The sequence below is a fragment of the Micropterus dolomieu genome, linkage group LG03 (genome assembly GCF_021292245.1).
Source record: "Micropterus dolomieu isolate WLL.071019.BEF.003 ecotype Adirondacks linkage group LG03, ASM2129224v1, whole genome shotgun sequence".
In the NCBI taxonomy this organism is placed as follows: domain Eukaryota; kingdom Metazoa; phylum Chordata; class Actinopteri; order Centrarchiformes; family Centrarchidae; genus Micropterus; species Micropterus dolomieu.
Window position 1 is genome coordinate 6,268,377 of NC_060152.1, and position 17,099 is coordinate 6,285,475.

Genomic DNA, 17,099 nt, shown 5'->3' on the forward strand with positions numbered 1-17,099 from the left:
GTTCTTTTTTAGTTGTTGGAACTGGAAAATGCAAAACAGAACAAACTTTAATGTCCATGGGTCGAACCCGCCCCTGCCCAACCACCCGCCCAAGGTAAGTCACGGTTGCCCTGGCAAACTCACACTTTGCCAAGTTGACCGTGAGACACGCATCAGCCAAGCGGTCGAACAGGGCACGGATACGCAGGACATGCTCTTCCCAAGTGTCACTAAAAACTACTACATCGTCTAGATACACTGCACAACCTTCAAGACCCGACACCACCATGTTCATAAGACGCTGAAAAGTTGCAGGCGCGTTACGCAAATCAAAACTCATCACGGTATACTCATACAAACCAGTCGGAGTGACAAAAGCAGAAATCTCTCTGGCACGAGGCGAAAGAGGGACTTGCCAGTAACCTTTTAGTAAGTCAAATTTGCTCACAAAATGCGCTGAACCGACCTGATCGATGCAGTCTTCCATTCGTGGCAGTGGATAACAGTCTGGTTTGGTAACCTTGTTTACTTTTCGATAATCTGTGCAAAATCTTGGTGATTTGTCAGATTTGTCAACCAGAATACAAGGCGATGCCCAACTTGAAGTAGATGGAACTGCAATGTAGTTGTCTAACATGTATTTTATCTCAGACTCCATTACTTTACGTTTGTGCGGCGCACACCTATAGAAACGCTGTTTAATTGGTTGACTATCCCCAACATCAATGTCATGTTCTATTAGGTGTGTGCGCGATGGTATGTCCCCAAACAGAGCTGGATAACTTCTAATTAACTTCTCGAGTTCAGAACCTTGTGATTTAGGCAAATGAACAAACAAACTCTCCAAATTCTGTAGCGTCTCTGAATTTTTTAGCCTACCACAAATCACCGGGTCATCAGGCTCCCTGACATCGGCCCCCCCATCAACTTTCCCATCAGGAACCACCAAACCTGGGGACACAGAATCAACAGTGAGCGAGGGACTAATAGTACCTTTACAACTGGATTCAGGTAAGACAGGAGAAACACGACTGTAATATGGTTTCAACAAATTTACATGACAGAGGCGGGACGACTTTCTCCGCTTAGGAGTGGCAATAACATAATTTTGTGCAGAGATTTTCTGTTTTACTGTATATGGGCCTGCATATTTAGCCTGGAATGGTGAACCAACAACCGGAGACAACATCAAAACCTGGTCCCCAGGACTAAACTCACGGCGCTCAGCTTGGCGATCATACAGCAATTTCATTTTGGACTGGGCCATCTCCAAGTTGTCACGGGCTTTCTCAATAGCTGTATATAGGCGATGACGAAAACCATTAACATAATCCGCTAAATTTTTTGGTGGATCTCCTTCTACCAAACCATCGCGAAAAACAGCTAAAGGTCCGCGTACCGTGTGGCCAAAAACGAGCTCATTTGGACTAAATCCAGTGCTCTCTTGCACTACTTCCCTGGCTGATAACATCAACCAGGGTAGTCCTTCTTCCCAATCTCCTCCGATCTCAGTGCAATAAGCACGTAACAGCGATTTCAAGGTTCGGTGAAAACGTTCTAACGCCCCCTGGCTCTGTGCATGATATGGTGACGCTAGATTATGCTGCACCTTCAACTGCTTCAGCACTTGTGAAAACACTTTAGAGGTAAAGTTAGAACCTTGGTCACTTTGAACAACGGATGGAATGCCAAAAATTGACATAAATTGTGTCAAAGCTTTAATCACTGACCTTGCTGAAATCGAACGCAGAGGATATGCAGCGGGATATCTTGTAGTTTGGCACATAATAGTCAACAGATATGAGCAACCTGATTTAGATGTAGGTAAAGGCCCCACACAGTCAATAATCAAATGATCAAAAGGTTTACCAATAGCTGGAATAGGACAGAGTGGCGCTGGTTTAATTGCTTGACTGGATTTACCTGTCACCTGGCAGATGTGACACGACTTAATATATTTGGAAACCTCGCGCTTCAATTTTGGCCAAAAAAAACACCGCAGGACACGGTCATACGTTTTTCTCACCCCTAGATGTCCTGACTCATCATGAGCAATTTTCAACACCAGATTACGAAAATCCTCAGGCACAACGATCTGAAACACCGGCTCACCGACAACATCTCCGTGGCATGGCACCCATTTCCGCACAAGCAATCCGTCCTGCAAAAAATAACCATGAGCGACATTTTTAATCTCACTCTCAGGGAGGACACCACTCAATAAACTGAGCAAAGACTGATCAGTCTGCTGGCTTTTCACCCAGTCATCCCGAGAAACAGACGGAGGAAGAGTAGGAAAAGTAATCCCACACTCTACGTCAACACTTGGCTCAGGCGCGCCTGGAGCGGCCACCCGGCTCTGTGCACGCGTTACGGCACAGGCTGGAAACACCTCCGGAAAACTCCGACCACTTTCACCATAATCATCCGATGTCAGCGGTTTAAAAACCACCACAGGAGACGGCGGCCCATCTGCCCACACTGCACCACCAGCCAGATCGTTCCCCAAAATCATCGCTACACCATCGATAGGCAGTGCAGGACGCACGCCAACAGCAACAACACCGGTCACCAAATCGCACTCTAACATCATCTTATGCCGCGGTACAGGTATCAGGCCCATCTCCATCCCCTGCATCAAAATGAAATCCCCCGTTTCTGTAGCAGATGAAAAAGACAATACAGACTGTACAATAAATGAATGTTTAGCGCCTGTATCACGCAAAATCTTTATTGGCACACGCTCCTCCTTACCAACCAAAGACACCACCGCATCAGCAATAAACGGTTCAAAACCATTACCAGAACCCAGGTCAACACATATGGGCTTTAGTTTTGAAACACTGGAGCAGGCCAGAGCAGGAGCAGGTGATTGCGCAAAAGATTTACGTCTACTTCTAGACCTTAAAACAGGGCAGTGATCTTTCCAGTGGCCAGGATCTTGACAGTAATGGCACACCTTGCTGCTCTCATCTGTACTGCGCAAAGGTTTGGGCACATGTGAGGGACCAGCCATCAACGGAGCGCTATGACGAGAATTGCCATACTTACTTCACGTCTTAAGTCACCCCCAAAACTCACATCCCCAAAACATCCCTTATGTGTTAAGAAAAAATCATCCGCTAACTCAGCCGCTTTAAGTACCGTAGTTGCCTTCTGCTCACTCACATACGTGGCCACACGCTGAGGAATGGAATTCTTAAACTGCTCCAACACAATTAATTCACACAGACCCTCAAATGTGTGAACTTTAGCAGCGGCGCACCAACGATTAAAGTGAGACAACAGGTCACGAGCATATTCCACATTAGTTTGTCTATCGCCCTTTTCCCAGTTTCTAAATTTCTGACGATAAGCCTCAGGGACCAATTCATACGCTTTTAGGACAGCCGATTTTACAGTTTCATAATTTAAACTACTACTACCACTTAATGCTGAATAGGCTTCCTGGGCCCTTCCAGTCAGGATGCACTGCAGCAGTAAAATCCTGTCCGCATCCGGCCAATTTTTCGCATCAGCCACTCGCTCAAAAAGGTTAAAGAATGTGTCCGGATCCTTCTCATTAAATTTTGGCACCAGACGCAAACTAGCCCCAACATCCACAGAACACTGAGCAACTTCCGAAGAAAATGACCCGACTCATCAGATGAAATCCTACCATCTCTAATCAACTTTAATTTATACTCCTGCAGCTCCAATTTCTTTACCTCCGTTTGCTGCCTTACTTTTTCCAACGTAACCTGGCGCTCTGTTTCTTCCTTCAGCTGAAGCATCAGTAACTCCTTTCGCTGCTCAAACGTCAACCCCGACATCAACACGGACTCTGACATTGCCACGTCCGACAAACACTCTTCTTTCCGCAAGACCCCCGTCTTCCATAAAGCGGATAAGACAGCACTTTTTACTTCATTAAGCTTTACTTCTTTAAGTTTCTTATCAGATACAGCAATACTATAATGCTCAGCTATCTGCAACAACTGTTCCTTCGTACAGTATTTAATAAACGTTTCTGACGGCGACTCAAAAAATTCCAAAACGGAAGCCATACTTTTACCAACTGGATCCAACAGAATGCACAGTGTAACAACCCGAACGCATGCATGAGGCCCGACCAGCCTCAGGAATATTCCCCCCTAACTGCCTAGCCAAATCTTACAAAAACTCACCCCTAGTCTTCATGCGGCTTGCGGCGGGTATTTACGCACTGGAAACCAGCGGATTTGTAAAGCGACCTGTTACCAGGCAACTTCACGAAATCACGCGGACGTGCTCCCGAGACAGCTGTCCAAAGAACAGCTGACACTAACCACGTTGCCACAACATTAAACAAAAAAAACAAAACTGACGCAACCCAAAGGGGAAACGCCATTACTCCTACCAGGGGAAACTCCGAAACACAGCGCATCAGGGAAGCACACTTACCTTCTCTTTGGACCATGACCAAACGACTCCCGTGAAAAACGAGGCAACATACCCACCTCAAGAGTGTGGTGCGTCTCCAAAACCAAACAACCAACCCACACGCGCACCAGTGACTAATCATCCGGCCAACCAAACTTTCTAATAAATTAATCTAAACAACTAAATAGTCTACAACTTACCCAAATGGACGAGCCCCCATTTGTCACGATCTGGCTCATGGACCGTGACAAAATATGGAGACACACCACAGGCCTACTAAAAGTTTAACAAAAGTAATTTATTTTTAACAAAGAATAAACAATAAATTTTACTATAACATAAACCAAAATATGTCATGTGAAAATCAGTCCAGTCAGTAGTGTTAGGTGTGGGTGAGTGAACGTATAGTGTAGGTGAAGGTGTTGAAATGTAGAAATAAAAACAACAAGAACTCAAAATGACCGACGGCACATCCTTGAAGGGGGACGCCTCTGCCGACGAAGAAAAGAGAAGAGTGAGGGGGAAGAGCGCGCAACGAAACTGCACTAGTGCCGGCTTAAATAATCTGCACACCCTGGGGCCCTCAGGTGTTCATGATTACCTAATAAGAAGCACAGAGAGAGTTATACAAGACAACCCTACAGGGGTCGTCACAATACATATACACACATATATATATATATATATATATATACACACATATACATATATACACACACACACACACACACACACACACACACACACACACACACACACACACCTCAAGTCACAACAATAACTAAACACAGTCTGCTTAAACTAATACCACACACACACACACACACTTACTTGTTTTTATGTTTTTGTTGAACACACCATGTAAAGTTTTTCACAGTTTGTGTAGACCTCAGATTATGAAAAAACTATGACCAAACATTGTGGTTATGTAAAGCAAACCAAGGTTCACTTTTTCAGCTTGCTTATTTGAATATTTAAATTTGAACATGTTATAATGCAGCAAAGCACTGGATACTTCTTGGAGAGTTGAGCAGACATTTCCTTGCAGATATGAGCAATTCTAAGTTGGGTTGATTTGCTGGATTTTATACATGTGAGTACATCTTCTATTAACATTCTTCTTCTTCTATATTATTATTAAATGTACCTTTTTACCTTTAGTACTATACTCTTCAAAAAGTTATTTTCAAAAAACCCACACACAATTTTACATTTATTATTCACTATTTATATGATATATAAATAGCAACTTTTTTATAAATATTGGTCCAATCTAAGTCTTAAAACCATGGTTCAGCTTAATGAAAATGTTACGTAATCTTGTATGTATTTGTTGTAAGGTGGATATTTGCTTTTAATGTCTGCTGTTCTTGTAAATCATGTTGTTAGTATTTTTCCAATTTTTTTCTCATGTTTTTCAGTGACATCAGAAATGGATTATGCATTGCTTTTAATTCATGTCTTCTTTGGTAAGAGTTACAACATACTTACTAATTTCATGGTTTTTGGTGTCAAGGTGGGTTATTCTGGCACTGGACCCAAACATAGACATAACAAGCAGACTGGTGCTGTTCAGTGATTAATTGTGCATAAATAAGCTTCAGGCAGGTGGACAAGTAACAAAGCAGGGAAAGGCAAAAGCCATCAAGACATCTAGGCACATGGAAACTAGGCATCAACTGGCAATTAAGTGAAGTGGTGAATATGGAAAGTGGCTGATGCTAGGTAACTGCAAGGCTGATGAGAAGTGGGAACAGGGGTGAGTTCAATCTTACAACATTTTGAACCAGTTTTCTACGGCTTCCTTGCTGAACAACATGTTTCCTCAAAACGGTGTGCAACAATGCGAAACAGGCTTTGAGACATGTTTTCTCTGGTTTAGTGGGTGTGTCAGAAGTACATCAGTGCAGTACGCTTGAACAGGGTGTTCAAGGTACCATTGTTTCTGTTTAAATAAACATTTTGTTTTGTTAGGGCTGAAGGAAAGAATTTGGCCTTAAAGACAGGAAAGATAGAGTATTGCAGAGGGCTGAGGATGAAAGCGTGTTGCTGAAGAGGGACTGAAAGCAAACAGTGACATTTACTTTCCTGTTTATATGCGACACAAAACAGTTAATAATCTTCCACTAAATCATACAGCTGCTAAATGCAGGTCTGTAAGAGAGAGACAATTTACAGAAGGACAACTGAAGTCGCAGGAACTTTGACCATCATTGTTCAGAATTTTGTGCAGATGGAAAATAAATATTAATTACACAAGACATACAGAAACCCTTAACTGGCTATCATCTGAATCTATTTTCTTTCGTTTTGAATATTTCTAACTTACCATTATCATACTCAAAGATTTGACTGGAACAAAAGTTACCTCTGAGGTATGCAACCATGTATGTGGTAAAAGTAGAACAAGACATTGCAATGATGAACACATGAATGCTTGTCTTACTCATCTTTTTGACAGTTGGTTAATTTCATACTGATGATTATATAAATCCAAAACTGAACACAACAATAATTTCAAATATATGCGATTTATAGAAAATGGGCTAAAACATTAAAAAACACTGATATGGTCTGATATTCAATAAATCTATTTGTTATTATTTTCTTTTTCTTTCACCCTCAAATATCCCTCTGATATCTCTTTAGCAATATTCTCCCTCTAATATGTCTTCTAAAGATTATAAATATTCAATTGTAAAACTTCATAAAAAGCCTTTTGAAATTATTCAACTGCTCCAAACTTAATTTTCTATCTTTAACCCTCAGTTTTTGGCCTCAATTCCTGCTCTCACGCCATCCTTCGTGAGTACCACTATGTCAACTTGATAATGAACTGGACCGACGCTCAGCATTACTGCAGAGTGAAACACACCGACCTGGCGACTATTGAAAGCATGGATGACATGAGCAGGCTAAACAGACCCAGTTCAGATACCTCATGGTTATGGATTGGACTGAGGGTTGACCCAGAATCCTGGAAGGGAATTATAGGCAATGACACAAACTCCTGGAGATGGTCAGGGACTGGTGATACAAGCAAAACTGCTTACTACAACTGGCAACCAGGTCAGCCAGGAGTTCATCTCAGAGCCTGTGTGATAATGAACAATGATGGAACATGGAGCGTTAAATCCTGTGAAGTCCCATCTGGTTTTTTTTGTTACGACGGTAAGACAAATTGCATTTCATTTCTTGATTTAAAGAGTAACTTAAAACTAGGCTGAAAAGCAGTGTATAACGGCCCTCTCGGATTTAAAGTTTCCAGTTAGTTTGGGTTTGGTCAGAAGTGTGTTATATTGCGCCTGTAATCACACCCCTCAGTGATGTCACAGTGTACTGACAGCCCCTATAGTCCACTGCATCACTGCAGCAAGGTGAGAAGTTAAACGTCAGGTCAGCAAAATGAAACAAAATGTAATTGCTCTACTACATGTAAAAATCTTAGCTTCAAAATTGACTTCAGTATAAGTATAAAGGTATTGTATAAATACTTAAAGCATGTAAAGTAAAAGTTATCATTATGTGCCAAGGAGAATGTTTTATACTAAAGCCCTTCCCTTGTAAAACTATGTTAATAAATTAGCTCATGAAGCTGTGTATAAAATTTAATGAAAGCCCCTCAATGTCAGCTGACTTTTCACCCCATCTTTCAATGTACCCATTCAGAACTATAACTAATACTTTTCATACGTTCTGAGCAAGTATATGTTTACCATATATTTGTTGTATGTTTACAAACACTACCATCTTCAATATAGCTTTACTCTATTTTCTATTGTAGCTGCAAATCCTCCAGCCCAGAAAAATTATCTTTTATATTTATCTTCACTGACATGGGAGAAAGCCCGGGATATTTGCAGAACATACTACACTGATCTGGCCATGATCGAGAATGCTCAGGAAAACGGAGACGTGTTGTCAATCATGTTAGCTTATTCTGTGGGCTCTGGGTGGATTGGCTTGTACCAAGTACCGTGGACGTGGTCCGACATGAGTAGTAGCACCTTCACAAACTGGGGAAGCGGACAGCCTGATGGTAAACAATACTGTGTGGCTGAGACGTCAGAACACTATTGGGATGATGTGAGCTGTGACAGTGAGCTTTCATTCTTCTGTCAAGGAGGTAAAAAAAATATATAGAGATCTCAAATACTTGTTACTAAATACTAACTGTTTTTTTCAATACAATAATATTTCCTTCCTTGGTTTTTGGGCATGTGTTTGTTGGACTGTCCAGCCCTGAAAGTTAAGATAGCCGTGATGAGGATTAAGATTCAGACTGATGCTGACCTTTCAGATCCAGCTACTAACGGCGAGATCCTTCAACAGGTGAAACTCCAATGTTATCTCTCTCTATCAGTTCTTGCTCTTTATCTATTTTACACATCAATGTGTGTTTCCAGGTCTTGGCAGACACTGCTGCAGATGTAGTTGTATAGTCTTTGTGGCTCCAAAATTAGCTATATGCAGGTCCTTGAGCTAGAGTCCAAGTCAAGTCTCAAGTCACTGAGCAAGAGTCCAAGTAGTAGTCTCAAGTCTCTCGTGGTTATAATGAGTGTTGTATCACCTCTGCGTTCAATCCAGGCTGCTTATAAAACTGCATAGCTATAAGAAATTCTGTAATTGTAACCCGTTTTTCACTTACAGAGCACAACCATGTAATGTGCAATGTGCACAGCTTATTAACTAGCCAACTGTAAGTCAACACACCCCGCAGACTCTCAAACCCAGTATCACATTAACTAACATTACATGATCAACAATAAACCTGTTTTTTTACACAACCATGTAGCTAATGTGCAATGCGTCTCCAACTAATGACAGCTTATAAACTACTGTAAGTCAACACAAACCCCAGGCTTTCAAACCAGTGTAACATTTTAAATAAATTTAAAACTGATCACCAATAAACCTGTTTTTGTGCAATGCAATCATTGACAGTTGACAACTATTGTAAGTCAACTCCATAGACTGTAGATAAAAATGGATGTAGTGTCCGTGATGTCACCCGTTGGTTTCTGAAGAGCAGTTTTGAAGCCCATATTGGGCAGAGCCGGTCGTCGCCATCTTGGCAGTGCGTCACTCCAGGATAACCAAAAATGGGCCAAAGAGGCGGGTTGTGGGTGGAGCTGAGGTGATGTGTTGCTGAAACCACTCCCACCTAGCTCAACGTGACCAAGTTAGCTCAGGCTAACGAGCTAATGCTATATGCTACTCTGCATTAGCAGAGGTAGCTTCTACAGTGCTGTATGGTGGAGGTTGGAACCTGTGGCCGTGTCATTACCAGCTTACAGTCAAGGTAAGACAACTGAACATATTAAAATAACTCACATGTTATTGACATTATAGGCTACTTCACAAGGTTTTAAATGCTTTTTAATGTATAAATGTAGTAATGTTATTTTGCAACACTAACGTTAGATTTTGTTGAGACCAACGTAACAGTTAACTATCAGTTGTGTTAACTTTTACATCTCAAATGAACAATTTGAAGCAAATCAGTTAACCCTTTTACATAACGTTAGTCGATGTCACCTGATTATATGTTACATGTAATCAACAGAAGCTGCCATTTTGAGTAACACTGCTCTCGGCAGGGCTCTGAGATTGTCTGAAATAGGACACTTGAGAGAAAGGTGCTTTTTACATTTGTCCTATTTTAGCGATCAGTTCTGAGGATCTGATGCCTCCACGTCTGCTACTCAAAGTTTAAACTTTATGCAACTTTACTAGGACAACTTGGCAACAGGACATTTGACAGCTGATATTAAATAGTCTGTCTCCCATGTTCCATTTTCTCCCACCCATGTGACATAACAGTGCTGTCAACGTTAAGACACTGAGGCATCTTTTAGAGGAGCATCTCAAAAAAAAAAAATAGTAGAATACCGTGGAAAAGTTCATTGTCAGCATCAGAACCAGACAGAGATTAAAGGCTTTAGAAACCTTTGCTGGTGTTTTCAGTTAATTAGATGATTAAGAGCTCTTTTCCAGTTGACATTTCTGTATACTTTATAATACAGAAAATTATTTATAGTATTCTAAAGTTTATACATTTTCAGATACTGGAATTATTTCCATGAGCTGTAAACTAATCAAGAGAGTTTAAAATACTTGTAATGTTTCTAGAATATATCAAAGATTCACTTTTTGAATTAAGTTACATTAGAAAAGTAACTGCTCCACAACATTCTTTTTTAAAGATTTAATCTGTAGTATTTATATTTTTCATCACCTGAAGCATTTACACATTTTCCTCCTAGAGTCACACTGTGGAGGAGATGGCCCACCTGGTGCCCAGAGAGCTGCAGAGACCTGGAAAGCATCCTCATCGTGCCGTTAGCGTGGACTGATGTGGAAAGGCCTTTTCTCCTATTGTTTACTTTGAGTTTTAAAATATTGTCCATATTTGTGTTATAGTTCCATTTGGAAAAAAGATACAGTTTATGGTTCACATTGTACACAAGTGGTATTTATTGTGATGATGCAAACGCTGAGGTCTCAGAGACAACTGAATGCACTTTTCTATACAATGTAAGCGACACAAAACTTCTCAGGAGGTCACAATAAATGACACCTCATACAGGACTTCAAAACTATTCAGTGTGCAGATAATCCTTTGTTTTTCACAGACTAACTTCTCAGTCAGTCAATGTCATATTTGTCTCTTAAAGAAGTGTCAAAATAAGACAGTATTTAACATCAACTTTAAAAAAAAAAAAAAAAAAAAAAAAAACCCACACACACACCACACACACCACAACACAAATGACATACAGTGGGGCCAAAAAGTATTTAGTCAGCCACTGATTGTACAAGTTCTCCTACTTAGAAAGATGAGAGGGGTCTGTAATTTGCTCCCACAGTTGATTTATTCACACCAACCTGCTTGCCTATTGTAGATTCACTCTTCCCAGCCTGGTGCAGGTCTACAATTTTCTTCCTGGTGTCCTTCAACAGCGCTTTGGTCTTGGCCATGGTTGAGTTTGGAGTCTGACTGTGGACAGGTGTCTTTTATACAGATAACGAGTTCAAACAGGTGCCATTAATACAGGTAACGAGTGGAGGACAGAGAGCTTCTTAAAGAAGAAGTTACAGGTCTGTGAGAGCCAGAAATCTTGCTTGTTTGTGGATGACCAAATACTTATTTCCCACCATAATTTACAAATAAATTCTTTAAAAATCCTACAATGTGATTTCCTAGTTTCCATTTTGTCTCTCGTAGTTGAAGTGTACCTCTGATGAAAATTACAGACCTCTCTCATCTTTCTAAGTAGGAGAACTTGCACAATCAGTGGCTGACTAAATACTTTTTGGCCCCACTGTATATGCAACATTTTAATCGTATTATTTAGTAGTATAGAATATATCGGCTCTCTGCCTTTAAATCCTTAGTGTCCCTACGGTTCAGCTACAGCCACTCATAATAGTATCTGACTAGTATCTAAGTGAACAGTGACCCCGTTACAGTATGAAGCCAAATCTAACATTGCCCATTTATAAAGTTTACCGTTAACATAACGCCAGTTAACTGAGAGCTGAGCCAGAGAGGTTTGGCTGAGCCTTTTACACTTTATACACACCTTTTCTTCAAAGCATTATCACCCTAATGTCTAACACTAAGGTTAATCTAATACATTTTGGCTTCTCTCTTCTTGCTGACTTGTCTTTGACTCCTTAAGAGCTGCAGTTAGAACATACTAACTCCTGCTAACTTATCGTTGTTAGCAGCTTGGGGCCGCGTTCGTATCTGGCTAATTAGCGTAACAAGCTAAGCTAACAAGCTATATGCCGACAGCGATACCTGTTAAATATTGTTAACACATAAATAAAATACAGGAATTTCACTCACCATCTGGAACTGGACTTCCTGGAGGTTCTCTCTCTCCAATAAACTGCACAGCCTGTAATTATTCATCCAGTATCTGCATGTAGAAATGTCCAAACGGCTCCAACAGGCTAAACCTCAGAGCTCCGTGGATTAGCTGAGTGAGGCTAACTGATGGCAGTCACTCGGCTAGGAGTGACAGCGGCCAGAGAAACCTGTCAATCAAAGCAGTCACTACCCTAATAATGCAGAACTTTAAGGCTTAATATAATTTAATCAGTTGAGTTATAAAAAAAATTCACCCCTCTCACAGTTGTCACGAAGGGCAAAATTAGAAATATCCACTAAAACTATCCTTTGTACCAGGCTATGAACATGTTTTATTCTGCTATAAAGTTGGGCATTTTAACATGGGGGTTAATGGAGATTGACTCCCTTTTGGAGCCAGCCTCAAGTGGCCACTCGATGAATTGCAGGTTTTCCGGTCTTCCGGAATGGCCTCAGCCTGGAGGCCAGAAGTTTGCCGCTTGGTCAACACATCTCCCAGATTCTCAAACCAGTGTAACGTTAAAGCTAATTAAAACTGTAATGTTATAAGATCAACATTAAACCTGTAACTTATTTGCGCCAATGTTAATAATTAACGTGATGGCAGCCAGTGGGACATAAATGATTACGTTAATCGACCACCACAAGCATTGCAAGTAAATAAACGCTCATTCATCTTTCGGACAACCTCCGGTAGGTCGTAGCTAAAGCAAGAAGCAAGCTAACGTTAGATAGATATTGCTTATTCTCAGGTTAATAACCTATTTTACATTCAGCGCTTCTTTGTTTGGGTCTTGTTGTATGAAAATTTAAAGCCAAAGTTTATGATGAATGACACAGCAGCTGCCGGTGTTTGTTGTCCTCTCTCACGTGTGGCCGCGCGCAGATACTATGTGTTATGTAGGCAGTTTATAGGTAACGGAGGGAGAGGAATAACAGCAAGCTCATCAGACATTTCCTAAAAATAAACATTGTTCACGAGTCCCACACCTCGACTCTGAGTCGAGTCTGAAGTCTTTCGAGGATAAGTCTCAAGTCGAGTCTGAAGTCACTGTGTGTGCGACTTAAGTCTGGCTGTATGAAATCAGATAAATTGATAAATCAGATGATCTTGTGCCTGACAGATCAAAACAGCTTTGACTGTTTACTCTGATAACTCTCACATAAGGAATGTGTTCAAACATACCACTGGAAATGGATGATGTTAAGTATGCAGTGTGTGTCAGACGCTACATTCCCAAAATGGCAGTGTCATGTTTTGACAATGGTCTTCTGATAATACTATTACTCCCTCTCAGCTAGGTGCAGTGCTGACAAACAAGGCTTCGCTGACTGACTTCAACCTGCAGTGGAAGATTCAACCCAGAAAACAGACAAAGAGAAACGAAGTGAATGATGAAGCCAATGGACAAGATGCCCTTTGAAAAATTACATGCAGTAGGCTATATTGTGCATTTTAAAAGTAACTAAACACCAGGCTGTAAAGCACTGTTTAACCACTCTCTATGGTTGAATGTTTCAGTGGAAACATTGAAGGTCAGCAAAGATGTGATTTTCAAGGGTTTTTAGTTACTACAACTAACCTAAAAAAAGGATGATGATGATGTCATCCTTCACCTTTGAGTCGTCCGTTTTTATAAATTCAGGTCACCTCTTTCTGTGTCACCGCTGATTCTTTGGTGTTCAGTTATCTTACTTTAACAGGCATGTCCACTGTAAAATATTTATTTGTAGTGTTTTTTGAGTTCCAAATCTTTTTTTTTTGTCTATGATAGGTAGTCTACAGTACAACAAAATGACAGACTATAGCTGTAATCCGTGGCTTTCTGTAATTGTCTACTTAATAAAGTTGATGTCGTGCATACAATTTATTAATGATCTCTTCTTAACTTATGTCATATGCCTTTCTCCCTAAATCATTCTTCAGGCTTCTAGACTTAATTATCATCCCTTTACTGTGAAGCTATACCATGTAGGAACAGTACAAAACATATCTGTGAATGTAATTTTGAGGGTGGTTTAGCACCTCTAACTTTTCATATTTTGTCTTATACCATTGATACATCATTGTATGACTGTAACACACTTATTCAAAATAATTCACATAAGACAAAGTACCTGAAACAATCCATATATTTTTTATATTTTTTATGGCTGGAAACCTAACTTTTGCATTTTGGACTTTTTTAAATTCCTACAGAAGGCTGTTTCTGTATAAATGGCAAATAATATATATATATATATATATATATATACATGAAATTTAAGTAATGATGGTTGTGTTTTTCCTCACTGTAATATTATTTAAATGTTCATTATTTATTTAAAAATTTCTTTGTGTGCACTGATTATACATTTATAAAATTTTATAGTGTTCTCAATTTAAAAATTTGCATGAATCTTTTAGCAAGTTAAAACCCTTAAAAAAACGCAGAATTAAAATAAAAGATGGGGGGTCAGGAAGAAAGAATTAACAAACAAGAACGATACAGTCAACGGTGGTGTCAGTGCTTACTTGGGATAGCTGAAAATCAAACAGAGAATGTTAAAGCAACAGTCAAAGAGATCTGCAAGGTGATGATTCCTGGAGCAGAGAAAGATGAGGTGGCAGCAGCGGTGAATGTCGCTGGTCACCTTAAGGCAGGAGAAGACAAGAACATAAAACCATGGCTGATTATCATCAGGTACGTCTTCAGAACGACTTTCTTCAAAATCATTGATACTACTTCAGAGAAGATCTCAGCACTACCGACAGAGCAATGAGGAATCTCCTGTAGCAGGTGGTGGAGAAGGTGCGTAAGGAGAGGAAGCCGGCATACTTCAGAGGGGCCAGAGCATACACAGATGGTAAAGAGGTGAAGATGTGAAGTGGATCGGTGTGAAGGTGGAGAATCTGGTGGAACGTTTGAAGGTTATTACTAACTTTGTTTTAGTTATTGTTTAAATTGCCGCTATTCACTTTATTATGTGTTTAAAATGTGGCTGTCCACTAAGTTGCAGCAAGGGCTGACAAATCTAAATAAGCTGTGCAGTTATTAAAGTTATATACAAATGAGTACTTTAGCAAGGTTCCTATAGCCTATTAATAAGGTCAAGTTTATCCAACCTATATTTGGACATTTATTTCTATTTCTACTGTTTTCATTTCTACATTTTTCTATTTCTCCTGTTTTCAAGCTATTCTGTAAATGCCAGGGGCTTAAAAGACACTTTCTTCAGGAAACTCATGCATGTTCAACAGATGAATACTGGATATGATAGATTATAAGGACTTAAAATTGGATGAAAGTTTTATTTTGTTTATTAACTTTTACAAGGCTTTTGATACCATTGAACATGAATTTCTTCTTAAAGCCATCTCTTTTTTTGGCTTTTCATTCTATTCTATTCAGACACTGTATAATGGTAATTCAAGCTCTGTAAAACTAATGTATGGTACATCAGAAAGATTTAATATTCACCATGGTATTAGACAAGGCTGTCTAATATCTTCCTTTTTGTTCCTGTTAGTCACCCAAATAATGTCTACTCATGTCAAAAAATCAGATTTCTTAGGAATAAGGGCTGTAGAAAGTGATTTTAAAATTTGATACTGCAATTTTTTTGAAAAACCACAACCAGGTCACTAAAGCAGTAATCTGGATTGATGAATTTACTAAAGTCTCAGGTTTGAATCTAGATAAATCTGTTTTGTTTCCAATTAAAAGCAGTAATTTATCGGATTGTTAGGAATCCTAGTTAAAGAAAAGGTAACCTACCTGGGCATTAATATCTGTAAAAGTATAGAGCAACGATATAAAACCAATTTTGACCCCATTATTGAAAGAAATAAAATAAAATCTGGACTCATGGTTAATGAGAGATATTTCAATAGTGTTGCAAAGATTTAAACTTAACATTGATTATAACGGTGATTTTTGCAATTTAGAAAGAGAAACTATATTTAATCTTTTTTACCACTGTGAACATACAGATGTATTCTGGAAAGATCTAGAACATTTTATCAACAGAAAAAGAGTATACTAATTAATGTATTTGATGTCATGTTATATTTTGTACTTCATGGCCCTGACAATTTTATCTATATTGTGCAGCTCCTCATCACACTTGGAAAATTCCACATCCACAAATCAAAATGGACTGGATCCAAACCCTGATTCAATCGATTTACAGTTAAACTGAAACAATACTGCACCTCAATACCAACTCTGCAACTCTTAAAAAATAAAAAAAACTATAAAATGTTTTAATATTATAGAAGAACTGAATTTAATTTGAGCTTCTGGCAATGTAAAATGTAACTGAATATCTACGTATTTTGCATTTTTGGTACTGTATTGAACTATGCATCAATAAAAAAAATAAATTTTAAATTAAAGCTGCAAGCAGCGTTGGGCGGGCCCTCGCACTTGTAGCGCATCCGCGTGTGAGCCGGCCGAGTCGCATATTCTGGAGTTCTGCCGGTGCGGCTGTGAATTTCCTACGCGTTTCCGACGCCGCATGAATGTGCTATATGTCACTTCCTGTGTCCCCTATGTGGAGCTACATAGCACTTGCCGCTATGAATATAAATTGGTATTGACGTGTAGATGTCTGCGGGGTGGGAGAGTTATCAAGCACGTAAAGTTTGTTTCAGATGTGAACATGTACACTGAACAATAATGTACCCAAACAATAAAATAAATTCCTTTTATATTTCCCTGCCTTGTTGTTTATGTGTACATACAGAGGAAGAATGTGAGAACAGCACACATTTCATCGTTACTGTGTGTTAGAGCATGGGAGAACAGTGGATACTTTTAATACAGCCCACACCCCTAATACTGTGTAACTATAACAA

General features: G+C 39.6%; 1 long non-coding RNA gene across 1 annotated transcript; it reads left to right on the forward strand.

Annotated features, from left to right (window-relative positions):
• Window positions 1–8,405: 8,405 nt before the first annotated feature.
• Window positions 8,406–14,082, forward strand: LOC123968908. Its single transcript, XR_006824570.1, has 3 exons — window positions 8,406–8,506; window positions 8,621–8,712; window positions 13,558–14,082. It is a non-coding gene; the product is annotated as an uncharacterized LOC123968908 (long non-coding RNA).
• Window positions 14,083–17,099: the final 3,017 nt, after the last annotated feature.